This window comes from Chinchilla lanigera, unplaced genomic scaffold, assembly GCF_000276665.1.
Source record: "Chinchilla lanigera isolate Chin_1 unplaced genomic scaffold, ChiLan1.0 scaffold00118, whole genome shotgun sequence".
In the NCBI taxonomy this organism is placed as follows: Eukaryota; Metazoa; Chordata; class Mammalia; order Rodentia; family Chinchillidae; genus Chinchilla; species Chinchilla lanigera.
In genome coordinates, this window is record NW_004955519.1 from 3,383,520 (window position 1) to 3,399,416 (window position 15,897).

The following is a 15,897-nucleotide window of genomic DNA, read 5'->3' on the forward strand; positions in this document are numbered from 1 at the left end:
TTAAAAAAATCAAAATCAAAAAACGAAAGTCAAGGTCGGTGGTTGCAACTCAGTGACAGAATAAGTATTTAGCATATATAAATGAGGCCCTGGGTTCAGTATTTAGTGTCAAAGTGAAAAAACAAATTAACATGTTCATTTTAAATGAAAATGTTAAAAGGATAGATACATATTAGACAAATATTATTAACTCATATCTCATATAAACTGCTATATTTTTTACAGAAACAGTTATGTAGTTGAGCTAAACTACAAAGGAGATCATTGTTCCAAGTAACTTGATAATTACCAACCTTTTGTTTCTTTTGGATGGATGTGGTTCAGCATTGGATTAGGCAAAGAGTTTGTGTTTGGGGACAGAGAAATCAGCAAACTTTATGCAGTTACATTGTGCTATAGTGAAAAGTAGGAATAGTGAGGCCCCTTAAATTCAGAGAATTTTATCCTCATATTTTCATAGCTCTCTGGCTACACCAGAAATGTGGGAACCATTGAAAAAACTTGCAAAAAGCAAATTGGTATCTCTAAACTGTATGGTGCTACCAGAGGGGAACTCTACCTAAAACACATAGCTGTTTTCCCCTTTAAGACATTTGCCAAATTTCAAAAATGAATGAAGTAGTAGGCTAGAGAGCTATGCTGAAAATTTCTGAAGCTATATTAATGAACAGAGCTGATGTGATATATACCCTCCAAGATCTAGGAACTGGAACATACCAAAGATAGATTGAGTCTTACTAATGTTGCAATATATCCGTGGTCAGTGACAACATCTGACTGAATTGAATTTGTTAGAAACTCATTGCCTAATGAAGTGAAAAGGAAATCCTATTTCATGGAAGATAAAACCATCTGGAACATTTATGATTGTTCAATACACACTATCTCACACACGATAAAATAATTTCTAGACACGCAATGAAGAAAGACATAATTAGGAGAGGGAAAAGATGCAGATCAATAGATATGGCAAATATAGAAGTTAGTAATTTAGTATGTTAGATAATATATTCTAAGTAGAGGGAAAGGACAAAAGATGAATGTACAAAACAATTAGAAACTTAATACCCAAATATTCAATTTATAGCTGAAAAATACAACACCTGAAATGAAAGATTCAGCAGATGAATTTAACAACAGATGGAACATAGCAGAATGCAAAGTTAGTCAACTGAGATGTGGTCGATATAAAATATGCAAAATGAAGGGGCGAGGGAAAATGGAAAAGAAATTCAGCATATATAGAAATGGGACACACTCAGATGCTTTAACATCCATATATTTGAAATCCACATGAAAAGGAGAATGAAAATAAGACAAAAGCGATATTTGAAGAGGTAAAAGCTAATAATTTGTTCAAAATTGAGAAACACTAACCTAGAGATTGAAATTTAGACAGTTCCATGTTGAAAACATAAAAGTAGGTAACCACATTTATGCACATCATGGCTAAATAGCTGATAAATAGAAAAAGTTATTGGAAATAAGCTGGATGTGGTGGCAGACACCTAGGAGTCTGGGAGAGTGAGGCAGGAGGAGTATAAATTTGAGCACAACCTGGATAACTTGGCAACTTCGCAAGACCTTATCTCAAAAAAATAATGTAAAAATAAAAGGACTGGGGATGTAGCTCACAACAAAGGCCGTGCATTTAATTCCCAGTAACACACACACACACACAAAATCATAGAAGATATATTTAAAATGTTTAGAGAAAAAAGACATTACCTTCAAAGGAGCAATAACGTAACTGAGAACTGATATTTTGTCAGGAAAAATTGAAACTAGAATGCTTGCTTGGTCAGTGCATATAGTAAAATTGAAATGATACAGAGAGCAGCATGGCCCCTAAAGGGATGACATGCAGATTCACTAGCTGTTCCATATTTTTTTCAGAAAAGAACCTCCCACATCATGTTGTAGTTAAAATGCCAAGAGGACAGAATAAGGAAAAAATATTGAAACACCAAGTTACTTATAAAGTCAAACATCAGAGTAACTGCACATTGCTCAGCAGAAACTCTAAAGGGCAGTAGGGCATAGAATGATGTATTTCAAGCCCTCACAGAAAATAACCGCCAAACTACATTACTATATCCAGAAAGCTACCAGAATTAAAGGAGAATTAAATACCTCCTGAGATAAGTATAAACTAAAGAAATTCATGACCACTAAGCCAGCATAGCAGACAATTCTACACACAGAATAACAGTAGATAAATGAGATTTAGGAAAGAAGTAGATATTAGGGAAACCACAAAGTAATCAGAATTAGTACATGCTTTTCTATGATAACTGTAACTTGTCTGAATTTTCCTTTTAGAAGACACAGACTAGCAGATTGAATTGTGAAACAAGATCCAACTCTTTGTAAGAAACATATCTCACCAGCAGACACATGCATAAAATATATTCCAGGCAAATGGAATCTGAAAGCAAGCAAGAACTGCTGTCTTGATATCTGACATAGCAGATATTAAATCAAAATTAGAAGATGAAAAGAAGACCATTATTTTGGTAAAGGAGACAATACACCAGAAAGATGTAACAATTGTAAATCTATGTACACTGAGCAGTGGTTCACCCAATTTTACTAAACAAATACTACTTGACATAAAGGGACATATATGTTTCAATACATTTATAATGGGTGCCTTAAATACTTCATTCTCACCAGTAGGTAGAGATATTTTTTAATAAAACTTTAGAGTTAAACTACACCGTGCATCAAATGGACTTAAAAGACATCTACAGAACATGCCATCTAACAATTCAAAAATACACATGCTTTTCATCTGCTCCTGGAATATTCTGCAAAATATACCACATTTTAGGCCATAAATCAAGTTTTAACAAATACAGAAAACTGAGATAATTTCTTGCCTCTTATCAGATCTTAATGCAATGAAACTAAAAATCAACTGCAAGAGAAACTACAGAAGCTATGTACACATGTAGACTGAAAAACTCACCTTTGTTTGATCGCTGGGTCATTGAAATCAAGGAGGAAATAACAGATTTTTAGAATCAGTGATAATGCAAATGCGGCATACCAGAATTTTCAGGATACAGTGAAGGCAGTGCTGAGAGGGAAATTTCTAGCTGTGAGTACCTATGTCAAAAGTCAGGGATCTCTCAACCTAATGATTTATCTAAAAGTCTATTTTAAAGTATACCATGTTGTGAAATCTGAATGAAATGAGTCATCTTATTGGTTTAGTTACTCTGATCTAACCATGCATATCATAAAGAATACTTCTTAGAGAATAGCCAGGGTTCACATCTGGAAACCAATACTTAAACCTAGGAACATTAGGTCTTAGTTTTTGCCAGGATATCAAAGGAGCTGGAGATAACTGAGCTGCCACGTGTCAAAATAGCTGATTAAGAGAAGTCAAATAAAGAAATATTCAAATATTTATTTACAGAGAGGGTGCCAGCTCCCCCAGGTTTTTTTTTATCCCCATGGGACAGTAAATGGGTGAAGGATAAGGCAGATCAGCACAGAAAAGTCTCTTTTTGTTTTGTTTTGTTTTTTTTTGTTTTTCTCCGGTACCGGGAACCGAACTCACGACCTTGTGCGTGCCAGGCAGGCGCTTTGCTGCTGAGCTAAATCCCCAGCCCCTAGCACAGAAAAGTCTCATAGCAGTGTTCCCACTGCTGAGGGAATTCCAAACAAAACTGGCTTTATGGACTCAGGGCCCAGGGGTAGAGCGAGGGTAAGAGTGAGGAGTGAAAATGTCCTGAATCAGAGAAGATAAAAAGCTTTTCAGGATTCTTGCCTTTTCTCCCCATTAAAAAAAAAGAAGGTTCCACTGAAGGCCCCGGATAAAGGCATCTGAATCCCTTTCTGCAGTTCCTGCAGTGTCTTGGCTGTGTGCACTGTGTGAGGAGAGCAGTTTTCCTTTCTTCATTGAGGCTTACCCAGTAAAGCCTTTGTAATACCCTATGCTTGGGTGTGAAAAGTCACATACAGGTTTTTGGCTAAGAACTGGTCTCAATTTTCTCAACTACAAAATGGAGTTCATAAATGAGATAAAGGACATAGCATGTTTTGGAAAATATCTGGCACATAATGACCTCTCAGTAAGTGTTGGTAGTGCTGTTGTTATTATCCCTGAACTAAAACCTTTACTAGTCTTACAAGCAATTCCTATAAATAATTGAAATCCAGATTTCAATATCTGATCCTCATATGCTGCTGGTAGAAATAAAACAGGTAAAACTTTTCTAGAAGGCTATTTTGCAGAATGCATCAAGGACCTTAGATGTTCAAACTTCTGGAGCAAATGTACTGCTAGAAATATATTCTGAAGATACATTTCCGTACATGGGAAAAAAAAAATTACGCTCAGAATGGATCGCTGAATTATCTCAAACCATACAAAATGAAATGTCAGACTGTTAGAAAAATGGTTTTAGAATTTGTTCCATTCATATGATGGAATATTCTGTAGTTCTTAAATAGAATATTCACAGGTACACAAGCAATTCATCAACATTACTTTTTTCATGTATAAGACTGGCACAAATCCAAATGTTCTTTGACAGTACACTCTGCCGTCAAACGTGGGGAAGCTGCCACTGTCATACTTTATGGGTAGGAGTGTAAGTGGATATATCTGTTAGACAGGCAATTTGGCAATATCTACATAGAATTTCAAATGTATATACCCTTTTACAAAGAAACTGTACTTCTGAGAATTTATCCTTAAAATGTATTTGCAGGCATGTATATGTGTGTATAATTGTTTACACAATACACAGTTATTTCGCCATTGTTTGTAATAGCAAAAGAATGAAAATTACTGAAAGGAATTATGCGTACTTGTGAAAACAGAGGATGCTTTTTATACGCATAGAAAATCTCATTATATATTAGTAAATCAATAAGGCAAGGTAAAGAATAATGTGTGGTCAATTACTTTGTGTGTGTGAAAGTGAAAAATGTGAGTATATTTCTCTATCTGCTTACATTTGCTTATATTTGGAGATATGCATCAGAAACTTTAGTAGATTAAATAATGGCCACCCAAGATACATCCGCTTACTAATATTGGGAATCTATAAATATTACCTTGTCTGACAAAAGATGTGATTAAATTTAGGAGATGATCCTGAATTGTAGGAGTGGCCTCTAAATACCGTCATAAATATCCTTATAAGAGAGAGGCAGGAAGAGATCACACATACAGAAACACAGGAAGCAGTGTGACCCTAGAGGCAGAGAATAGAGTGATGTACCTAGTAGTTGAGGAATGCTAAACTGGACAGGGTTGTGAATGCCTATAATCCCAGCACTCTGAGAGGCTGAGGCAGGAGGATCACAAGTTCACCCCCAGCCTGGAGCAACTTGGTGCCTTACTAAGGGACTTACTAAGTCTTCGTCTTGGAAAAAAAAAAAAAAAAAAAGAATGCTGGTAGCCACCCAAAGCTGGGAGAAGCAAAAAACAGAATCTTACCTCAGAGCCTCTGGAGTGAACATGGCCCTCCCTCTAATTTCTGCTCATGATGCCAAGTTCAGATTTTTGGCCTCCTGAAACTTTGTTTTGTTTTGCTTTGTTTTTTGTGTTTTGAGACAGTCTCACTGTGTAATTCAGGCTGGCCTTGAAAGCACTGTGTAACCCAGTGGCTTTGAAGTTGGGGCAATTCTCTTTCCTCAGCCTCTCGAGGGCTGGGATTACAACTGTGTGCTGCCACGCCCAGCTGTCACCTAAATTTTGAGAGAGTAAATTTCTATTGTTTTAAGCCACCATATTAATTTGTTTCAGAAGCCATAAGAAACTAATATATAAACTAATATGAATAATCACCTCTTAGGGAGAATTAGGGGTACTTAAAATACAGAGATGGAAGCTAGACTTTTTATATTGTTCATTTTCTGAACAAGTTGAATATATTTACATTTTAGCTTTTTTTTTTTTGGTACCAGGAATTGAACTCACGACCTCATGCTTGCCAGGTGGGCGCTGTGCCACTGAGCTATATCCCCGGCCCTACATTTTAGCATTTAAGGTATTAAAAATTCATCTCTCAGCTAGATGTGGTGACGCATGCCTGTAATCCCAGCGTTTGGGAGGCTGAGGCAGGAGGATTACTGCGAGTTTGAGGCCAGTCTGAACTACATAGTGAGACCCTGTCTCAAAACCCAAAAAGCAAAAAACAAAAATTTGATCTCACATTTAACTGAAATCTTTCCCTTTCTTCTTAGCTCAGGCCTGGCCCCAAATTCTGCAGACTAGCCATGGGGCAGGGGACTAGAATATACTTTGCACCTTTACTCTTGTGCTCTGGGCTGGCTCCTGAAGTGGAGACTAGAGGCAAAGAGCAATGCCTCTTGATGGGCACTGGTGCAATCTAGTTGTTGTTAGCAGTGTCATAGCTACAGATGCCCAGCTGCTGCTCTCATGGCTTGTCTGAACTGCACAGAGATCCGTGCGCAGGCCTTGGCATTGTCGCTTTCTATGACCAGAGTAACTCTAAGGATGGCAGTACATCCCTTGAGTCTCTCCTTTCTCTGGCATGCAGCCCTTTGGGGCGAGGCCATTTCAGAATGGCTCTAGTTGGCTATCTTCCACAGAATCCACTTGCCCTACAGAGAAATGTGCCACCCTGTGTCCACCAATTTTCAAAGTCCAGTTTCTCCCTCTGCTCCCTGCTCTTACAACTGTCAAGGGAGAGTTAGGGGTATGTAAAAGGGTCTGGCAGCTCCCAGTCCCCTTCAAAGGACAGTCTTGGTGCTCCTTAAAGGTCCAGGCTTGCTGTCATGTCTTCCCAAGAGCCCTCTTGGAGCCTACTCTGCAAATCTTTGAATGTACAGCTCCGCAGGCATCAGCTGTGGAATGAAACACCTTTTCTTCTGACAAGCATTCCTCCTGGCTCTTAACAGCTGTACGCGGTGCCCCCTTGACCTGGCTTGAGAGAGGAAGGAGCGTTCCTGTGAGGAAGACAAAAACACATGGGTGTTCTGATTTCTTCTCACTTTGAGAAATTACCTCTCTCTTCTTAGTTTTCTTTCTTTTTTTGTCTTTTTGAGACAGGGTCTCGCTATGCAGTTCAGGCTGGCCTTGAGCTCACTTTGTAGCCCAGGCTGGCCTCGAACTCGCAATGATCCTCCTGCCTCAGCCTCCCGAGTGCTGGGATTACAGGCATGCGCCACCACGCCCGGCTTCTCTTCTTATTTTTCTAATGAATGTGTTTGGGTTTCCTAAGTAAGCTAGGGGTAGGTAGTGGCCACTGAACCGGTTTGTCTACCTCTCACTCAGTGAGCACCTGTTTTTAGAATGACTAGACACTTGATGTTCCTTGGCTTCACTCCTCAGAGTTTAACAAGATGCACCAGATAATAAGAAAGTCGCATATGAATTTGTAGCAGACCAAAAGATAACCAGAATAATCATCAATTGAAATAGTTATTATATATGTCAAAAATTATATACAATGTTATGTATTATTCTGTTGGGTTCTATGTCATGTCCTAGGTGTCAGCTGTATAACTGAGGGTTAATTTGCTAGAGTGCAGCATTTAAAATATCTCTGAACAGATATTTTGAAAGATGATAAAAATATGAAGTTAGATAGACTTTTGCCTTCTTTACTGGCTTTTTTTGTTGTTTTTTTTTCTGGTACCGGGAATCGAAGTCACAACCTTGCACTCGCCAGGCAGGCGCTGTGCTGCTGAGCTAAATCCCCAGCCCCCTTTTTGGCTTTTATAAACCTTATATCCTCAGCACATGGCTTCACTGTTCGGTTTTTTTTTTTTTTTTTTTTTTTTGGTTTTTCTCTGGTACCGGGAATTGAACTCACGACCTTGCACTTGCCAGACAGGCACTGTGCCGCTGAGCTAAATCCCCAGCCCCATGGCTTCATTTTTCATATAATCTTTTCCTCTCTTAATTGTTTTCTGTAATTAAGATACATAACCTGTTACTGAATTGTGATACAATTATAGTATATTCAACTAAATTGATTTAGCAGTTTTTTAACTACAAATCTTTAATCATTTTAGGCATTATGGAATTTTTAGAATCAAAGATGTTTATGGTAAAAAAATCTTAATTTTCTGTCTTTTATCTTCATAGCAATAAAAGAAAGCTGTAATACCAAACATTATGACACATTTAGTAATGCAATGAAGAAGATATTTTAGGCACTCTGAATATATATCTAAACTCCTTAATCAATATTTATTTTAGAAAAATGTTGAGATTCTGATTTCTTTTGGTTTGACATTTTTATAGTTCGTTCTTTTTTTTTTTTTCTTTCTGGAAAAGGATTATTTAGCCAAGAAGTAAAGAATCATACAAAAAAATACACTTAAAAAAACTTAAATTTGAGACTATTTTTAGGTTTGCTTCTGAACAGTTGCAAAAATAGTGCAGACAGTTTCTGTATACAAGTCTCAGACTTGTTTCAAATGAGGAAATGACATATACAGTGTGTGGAAAACGTACCCTGGCTGCCATCTGCGGAGCAGATTGGAGCGGAGCAGTATTAAGCAGGTAGCGTTGGGAAGCTGCTGCAAAACTCCAGGTGAAAGATTTGACCTAAGGTTAATTAATAGAATTGAGAAATATCTTGCCATCCAAAATGGCAGAACTGTGAGGTCACTTGTGCAATGTCCTTGAAATCGTCATAGTACAAATTTATTTTGTTATATAATTTTCCCCCTAAAATGCATGTAGAAGAGAGAACAGAGAAGAAAACCAACCTTTGGTTCATAATGGTATGTGAAAGAAATCAGACACACAAACCAAACAAAGATGAACAAAAGAACAAACAAAACACCAAAACTGAAACCAAAAAATTAAACAAGCAACCATGCTGTTCTTTAGTCTCGTCAGTTCTTCCTTCCAGTTGCCTCTTAGATCCTCATCTTACTTCTCCTTCCCACCTCCAGTTTGAGTGCTGATTACTTTGTATTTTATTTACTACTATACACTGTCACTGGTTTCCCTGATCGGTTTTTCTCTATCTGGTTGCAGATCAAGCTCCCTAGCAATCTTATCTTGCTCTGATATTCCCTTTGAGCGTTAGATAGTGCAGCGTGCCACTGTTTGTTCACTGGTTTATATGAAGTGTCCCTCTGGCTCTGTCTTCTAAGGTCCTTATGTCACTGGACAACCTTAGTTTCTACCCCTAATACTCACCTTCTAGACTTGAACTGCCTAATGCATAGCCACTAGCTACATGTAAGATTGAACCTTGGAAATTCTTCCAGTGGGCCTGGGGAGCCATGATTTTAAATAATTTCATTGGCTTTTAAATTTTAAAACTGAAGCAGTTTTGTCAATGTGGAAGTGAATATTAATGGAAAATGATTTTTTTGGTATTTGGCTCACTGGAAAATTTAAGTGTGTTTGGAAGGACTTCCGTATGTGAATTAACTTTTTCAGTTGTAAATCTTATAAGATCACAATGTAGATCAAGCTTTTCATGATGAAAATTTAGCATGTGATAAGATATATGTAATTATGAATATACATTAGATCACAAAGATTTGGTACAACTTCAGGAATGTAAAATGTTTCAATAAGTTTTGTGTATTGATTGCCTATTGAAATAATAGCATTTTAGATTTTTGGGTTGGAATATATTGTTAAATGAATTACATCTGTGGCCTTTATATTTTCTTTTTGTTAATTTTTAATTGATGTTTCTGTTCTTATTTAAGAGGCACTTTTTAATAATTCAGTACATATATACCATGTGTAATGATCAAATCAGGGTAGTTGGCATTTTCATGTCTTCAGATATTGTCGTTTCTTTGTGTTGGGAATCTTCAAACTCTTCTCTAGTTATTCTTAAATGTATTCTTATTTTAATTGTTATAGTCTATAGTTACTCCATTGTGCTATGTAACATTAGAACTACCACATTCCTTCTAAGTGGGTTTTGGTACTGTTATGGTTGATACATTGTGTCAACTTGGGGAGTCTAGAGGTTTGGCTAAGTGACTCAGCAGGAAGCCAGGGTGCTTACTTTGTATACATCCTGAGCCTGTGCAAGAGGAGGTCATGGAGATTATGTGAGAGCTACATGCCCCTTAGGTGGGGGTAGCCTGTTTACAACGTAAGGGAGGGAAAGAGGCTGCTTGCAGCGGTTCCTCCCTTTTGCTCTGGCTGCTTTGCTGCTCGGCTGCTATTCCCTCCTTTACTGTTGTTGCTTTACTGTCTTCTGCCTCGGAGCCAGCCAGGTATGGACTGAAACCTCCACAAACTGTAAGCTAAATAAACCTTTCCTGCCTTAATTTTGGGCGTTGGGTATTTTGTCTCAGCAACGAGAGAAAAGTAACCAAGACAGGTACTCCTTTTCTCCCTTCTCAGCCTCTCCTCTCCCTTCTTTTCCTACATCCAGTGTCCTCTATTTTACTCTCTACTTTTCTGTGATCAGCTTTTTCAGCTTCTACAAATGAGTGAGAATATGAACTATTTATCTTTCCTGTACTTGTCTTATTTCACTTAACATAATGTTCTACAGTTCTTCCATGTTGCTACAAATAGAAGGATTTTATCTTTTTACATGAAATACTGAATACTGTCCCACTGTGTGTATGGATCATGTATTTTTATCCACTCACCCATCAGTGGACATCGTGATGGATTCCGTAACTTGGCTATTGTGAATAGTGCTGCATAAACATTGATGAGCAGATATCTCTTTGATAAAATGACTTTTATTTTAGTTTTTTGAAGAACTTTCTATTACATTTTCTGTAATGGCTGAACTAATTTTTATTCACATCAGCAGTGTAGTATAAGACCTACCCTTTCTCTGCACCCTCACCAGTATTGGTTACTTTTTATCTCTTGGATGATAACCCTTCTAACTGGGGTGAAATGATATTGCATGGTGGTTTTGATTCGAATTTCCCTGATGGGTAATGATTCTGAGTATTTTTTGATTTATTTATTGATCATTTGTATTTTGTTTTTGAGAAACATCTATTCAGATCATTTGGCCATTTTAATAGGATTATTTCTATTTTTAATGTTTTGGTGTTGAGTTCTTTATGCATTTAGACATTAACCTCTTGTCAGATGAATACTTTGCAAACATTTTGTCCCATTCTGTGTGTTGTCTCTTTGCTCTGTTTCATCTGCTGAATGGAATCTTTGTTTGATATAACACTATTTGTTTAGTTTTGTCTTTGTTGCCTGTGCTTTTGGGATCTTATCCAAAAAGTATATTTGCCTGTCCTAACATCTTGAATTTTTTGCTCTATGTTTTCTTCCAGTAGTATGATAGTATTGGGTCTTACGTTAGGCCACTGATCCATTTTGACTCGATTTTTACATACGGTGAGAGGCCGTGGTCTAGCTACATAGTTATGCATATTTAGTTTTCCAGCACCAGTTATTGAAGAGCCTCTTACCAGTATATGTTCTGGACATACCTTTTTTTAAAAAAAAAAAAAAATCAGTTGTTTGTAAATATGTGAAATTGTTTATTTCTGGATTTCCTATTCTGTCTTCTTAGTCTAAGTCTGTTTTTATGCCAGTATCATGCTGTTTGATAACTGCAACATTGTAGTATATTTTGAAGTCAGATATTGTGATGCCTCCAGCTTCTTTTTCTCCCTTCAGGATTTCTCTAGCTGTTTTATTCTTTTTAGTTTCATGTGAATGTGGTGGGTCTTTTCTAGTGCTGTGAAGAATGTTACGGGTTTTTTTTGATGGGCATTGAATGGAATCTATATATTGCTTTCTAACCCATGAGCCTTACATGTCTTTCCTTGTTTTGTACCTCCGTTTTTATGTTTTCTATTATTTTCTTCACCAATATCTTATGATTTTTTTGTAGAGATCTTTTAATTGTTTGGTTGAATTTATTCTTGGGTATTTTTTTATGTGTGTTTGGATATTGTGAATAGGACTGAGTTTTTCTTTTACTGCCAGCTTGTTATTGGTGTATAAAAATGCTTCTGTCCTTTGTATTTTGATATCATGTCCTGTAATTTTCCTGAATTCAATTATCAGTTTAAACAGATTTTTGTTTTTAGATATTTCTACATATAAAACCATGTCATCTGCAAACAGGGATAATCGAATTTCCTCTTTTTCAGTTTGGATGTCCTGTATTTGTGCCAAAGTGAGCATGTTGGACTATACTTGCATACCTGAAATGAACCCATTTGATGATCTTGTATGATCTTTTTAATGTGTGGTGAAATTTGCTTTGCAAGTATTTTTAGAGGAATTTTGTGTGTATGTTTGTCAAGGATATTTATTTAGAGATTTTTTTCCCCTTTCCCTTCTCTCTTTCATTGGATTCTTATTGTTTGCCTCTAAAGATAATACTAGGCTCATATAATGAGTTTATAAGTATTCCCTCCCTTCCTATTTCATGGAATAGTTTGAGGCTATTGGTGTTATTTCTTCTTTAAAGGTCTGGTAGAATTTTGCAGTGAATGCATCTGGCCTTGGGCCTTTCTTTTTTGGTAGACTTTTTATTACTGTTTAACTTTCATTGTTTCTTACCGACCTGCTTAAGTGTCTTGCATCCTCTTGTTTAAAGTTCATAAGTCATAATAGTCTAGAAGTTTATCCATTTCTTCTAGATTTGCCCACATATTGGAATATAGATTTTCAAAATAGTCCTTCAGGATCATTTGGATTTCAGTGATATATGTTTCATTCTATTCTTTTCATTTTATTTCGTTTTATTCTTCTTCATTTTCATTCTATTTCATTTTATTCTTCTCTAATTTTATTGATTTGGGTCTTTCTCTTTTCATTTGGCCAAGAGTTTACCCTTGTTTATCTTTTCAAATGACCAACTCTGTATTTTATTGGTTATGTATACTTCTTGTAAAATTTGATTCTTTCCTCATTTGCTTATCTACCCTTTCTCTTCTGTGTGTAGGATTCCTTCACATATTTTCTGCAATGCTGGCTTAGTTGTCATGAATTCCTTTACTGTAGGCTTTTCTTGGGAGTTATTTATTTATCCTTTGATACTTCAGGCTAGCTTTGCTGGTTATAGTAGTCAAAGTTGGCCCTTATTTTCTGTCAGGGCTTGTCTATAAAAAGTAAATAGAATCAGATAAAAGAGGGGGAAAACAAGAAAAATAAATGAAAGAAAAATGAATACAGAATATTAATCTGCACTGAGGTGTTTGGATTGGTGATGTTTCTCTCCAGGATCTGTAATATTGGACTATACTTTTCCCATACCTGCTGTATGAGTGCTGAGTCCTGCCTCACCATTCCCACTGATTGGAGCTCGTCAATGATATGTTTTCTGCCTCAAGGCTGTATTTACTCCAGAAGCTTTTACTGTTTGTTTCCTTCTATGTACCCAGAGGACTGCTATTCCTAAGCAGCTTTGCAGTATCTGGACCAGTTAGGTATCGCCCTTGCTCCTCAGTCTTTCCTGTCCTTGAGCCCAGGGCATGGCAGACATCCAAGTAGGGAAATAGCCCCAAGTTTTTACAAACAGCTCATTAAACAAACTGTTAGAATGAATGATTGAGCAAAGGTGATCCACATTTCTTTTTCATTTTAATTTAATGAAGTTTATTGTTTTTTTGTTTTTTTTTTTTTGGTTTTTCTCCGGTACCAGGAACCGAACTCACGACCTTGCGCTTGCCAGGCAGGCGCTTTGCCGCTGAGCTAAATCCCCAGCCGAAGTTTATTGATATGGTTTAGATATATACAGTGGTCATAGTCATCGTAGGGACTTTGTACCTGTACATGATGTACCTTGGTGTGTCTTTTTCCCCTCCCATCAACTCTTCTTCCCCTCCTTATTTACAAATCTTTGTTTCCATTTTATCCTTCTTTTCTCATTTTTTCTTTTCCCTCCCTTCCTTTCCCACTCCCGCTCTCTACATTCCTACCGTGTCCTAGTGTTGTTTGTTTATGTGTTCTGGGGGTCAAACCCAAGACCTCAGGTTTCATGCATTAATTTAAGGCAAACCGTTGTGGTTTATATCTAGATACCCCCCAAAGCCTCATGACTCATGGGTGTGGCCTTTAGAAGGTGATTGGATCATGGGGTCTTTTTTCTTTTGGTTTTTCTCTGGTACCGGGAGCCGAACTCACGACCTTGCGCTTGCCAGGCAGGCGCTTTTGCCGCTGAGCTAAATCCCCAGCCCAATCATGGGGTCTTGATACTCATGAGTGGATTAGTCCACTGGTGAGCTCATAGCTAAATGTGGTATTGGGAGGTGAAGCCTGGTTGGAGGAGATTGGCCACAAGAGGTATGGCCTGGAAGGCTTTATCTCCTTCCTCTTCCCTGATCTCTGTCTCCTTTACCATCATGCCATGAGCTGATTCTATTCTGCCACGCCTCTCTGGCATGCTGCCCTACTGTAGTGCCAGCCCACTATGTACTGAAACTTCTGCAAACTGTGAGCCAAAGTAAACCTTTCCTCCTTAGAGTTGTGGGTGTCAGTATTGTGTCTCAGCCATGACAAAGTGACTAGGACACAAGCACACTACTGCTGAGCTATAGCTCGTCCCTGTTCCTTGTGTGTCCTTTCCCTCCCTTTCCCCCTATTGCCCCTGCATCTTCTCCTCTTTTCCCCTTTTCCTCTCTTCCCTTTCTCCCTCGTCTCCCTCTGTACCTTCTCCTTCTCCCTCTCTGTCTCCTTCCCATATTTCTTTCTTTTGTAGCCACTGCTGGGGATTGAGCCCAGGGAGTGCTGAACTTGAGTGAGTGGCTGTGCACACAGTCTCATCACTTGAATTGCTTGGCGGACTCTAACTTCTTTCCTGTGAATCTTCCCCTCTCTTCTAGAAATTTGAGTCGCTTCAGTCAAGGCTCTTACTTTCTCCCTTCTTTGACACACCTATCGGGTATAGTTTTTCCTTTGAGCAACACCAAATCTCATTAAGTACCAGTTAATTAATAATAACTCAGAAAAAATTACCAATAGTTGAAGTATACCCCAATTCAGTTGCTATTAAATTTATCAATCTTAATACATTTATAGTATCTATTTGTTATTAGACTAAATATTTATGTACATTTATGAAAATGTACAGTAGTGGAAAAAAGTTGCCACAGAGCCAGAGAACTAAGGTTTTTCTTCCAATCGTGCATCTCTGGTGCCTGACCCAGGGCAAGTATACTTCGCCTTTCTTGGAATAACTTTCTTCATCTAGAAGATAGATTAGATACTCCCAAAGGCACATTGCAAATTACAATGATGGAAGTATTTCTCAAATCCTTCATACACCATCCTGAATTTTTAAAAGTAAAACATGCTGAATAGAAATTAGCATTTTAAAAAATGTCAGAGTCATTATTAAAAATGTCAATAATTAGGCACTGACAATGCAATGCAACAAAGAGGTTATTGTGATATGTATAGCTGCATACTCTTCATAGCATGTAGTTTTTATTTTCAAATTAACGCCTGCCCTTTAGCTTTCTCCTTTTAATGTCAGACTATTATCTGTCATTTTTTACTCAATGACATCCATCCTGTCTGTTTTAATACCTTCCTTGTACTTATCCCACTTGATTTGGGATTTCTAACTTGTGTGATCTGGAAAAAATAGTAATGTTAAACTTACTTGACTTATGGTGGATGTTTAACTCCCTAGCGGTCATTTACTGGGTGCCAGTACCTGTGTGCAAGGCACAGGATGATGTCAGGTTTGATGAAGAAATAATTGTAAACCATCTTCATAACATGGAGCATCTTTACAGTGAGAAATGTATCTGAACTTTACAGCAGGACTTTTGTAGGCTTTTATCTTCGCTTCTTAGTTCCTGGTCCCTTTTCTGAGGGCTGTTTTCCACACAGGTCACTTACAGAGAATAGTTTAATAACAATATTGGTTAAGCAACCCAGTGACGAGCACTCACAGAAATATGGAAAGATATAAGCAGAACAGAAAATCTAGAAATACATACATACATACACACGCACATATATATATATAT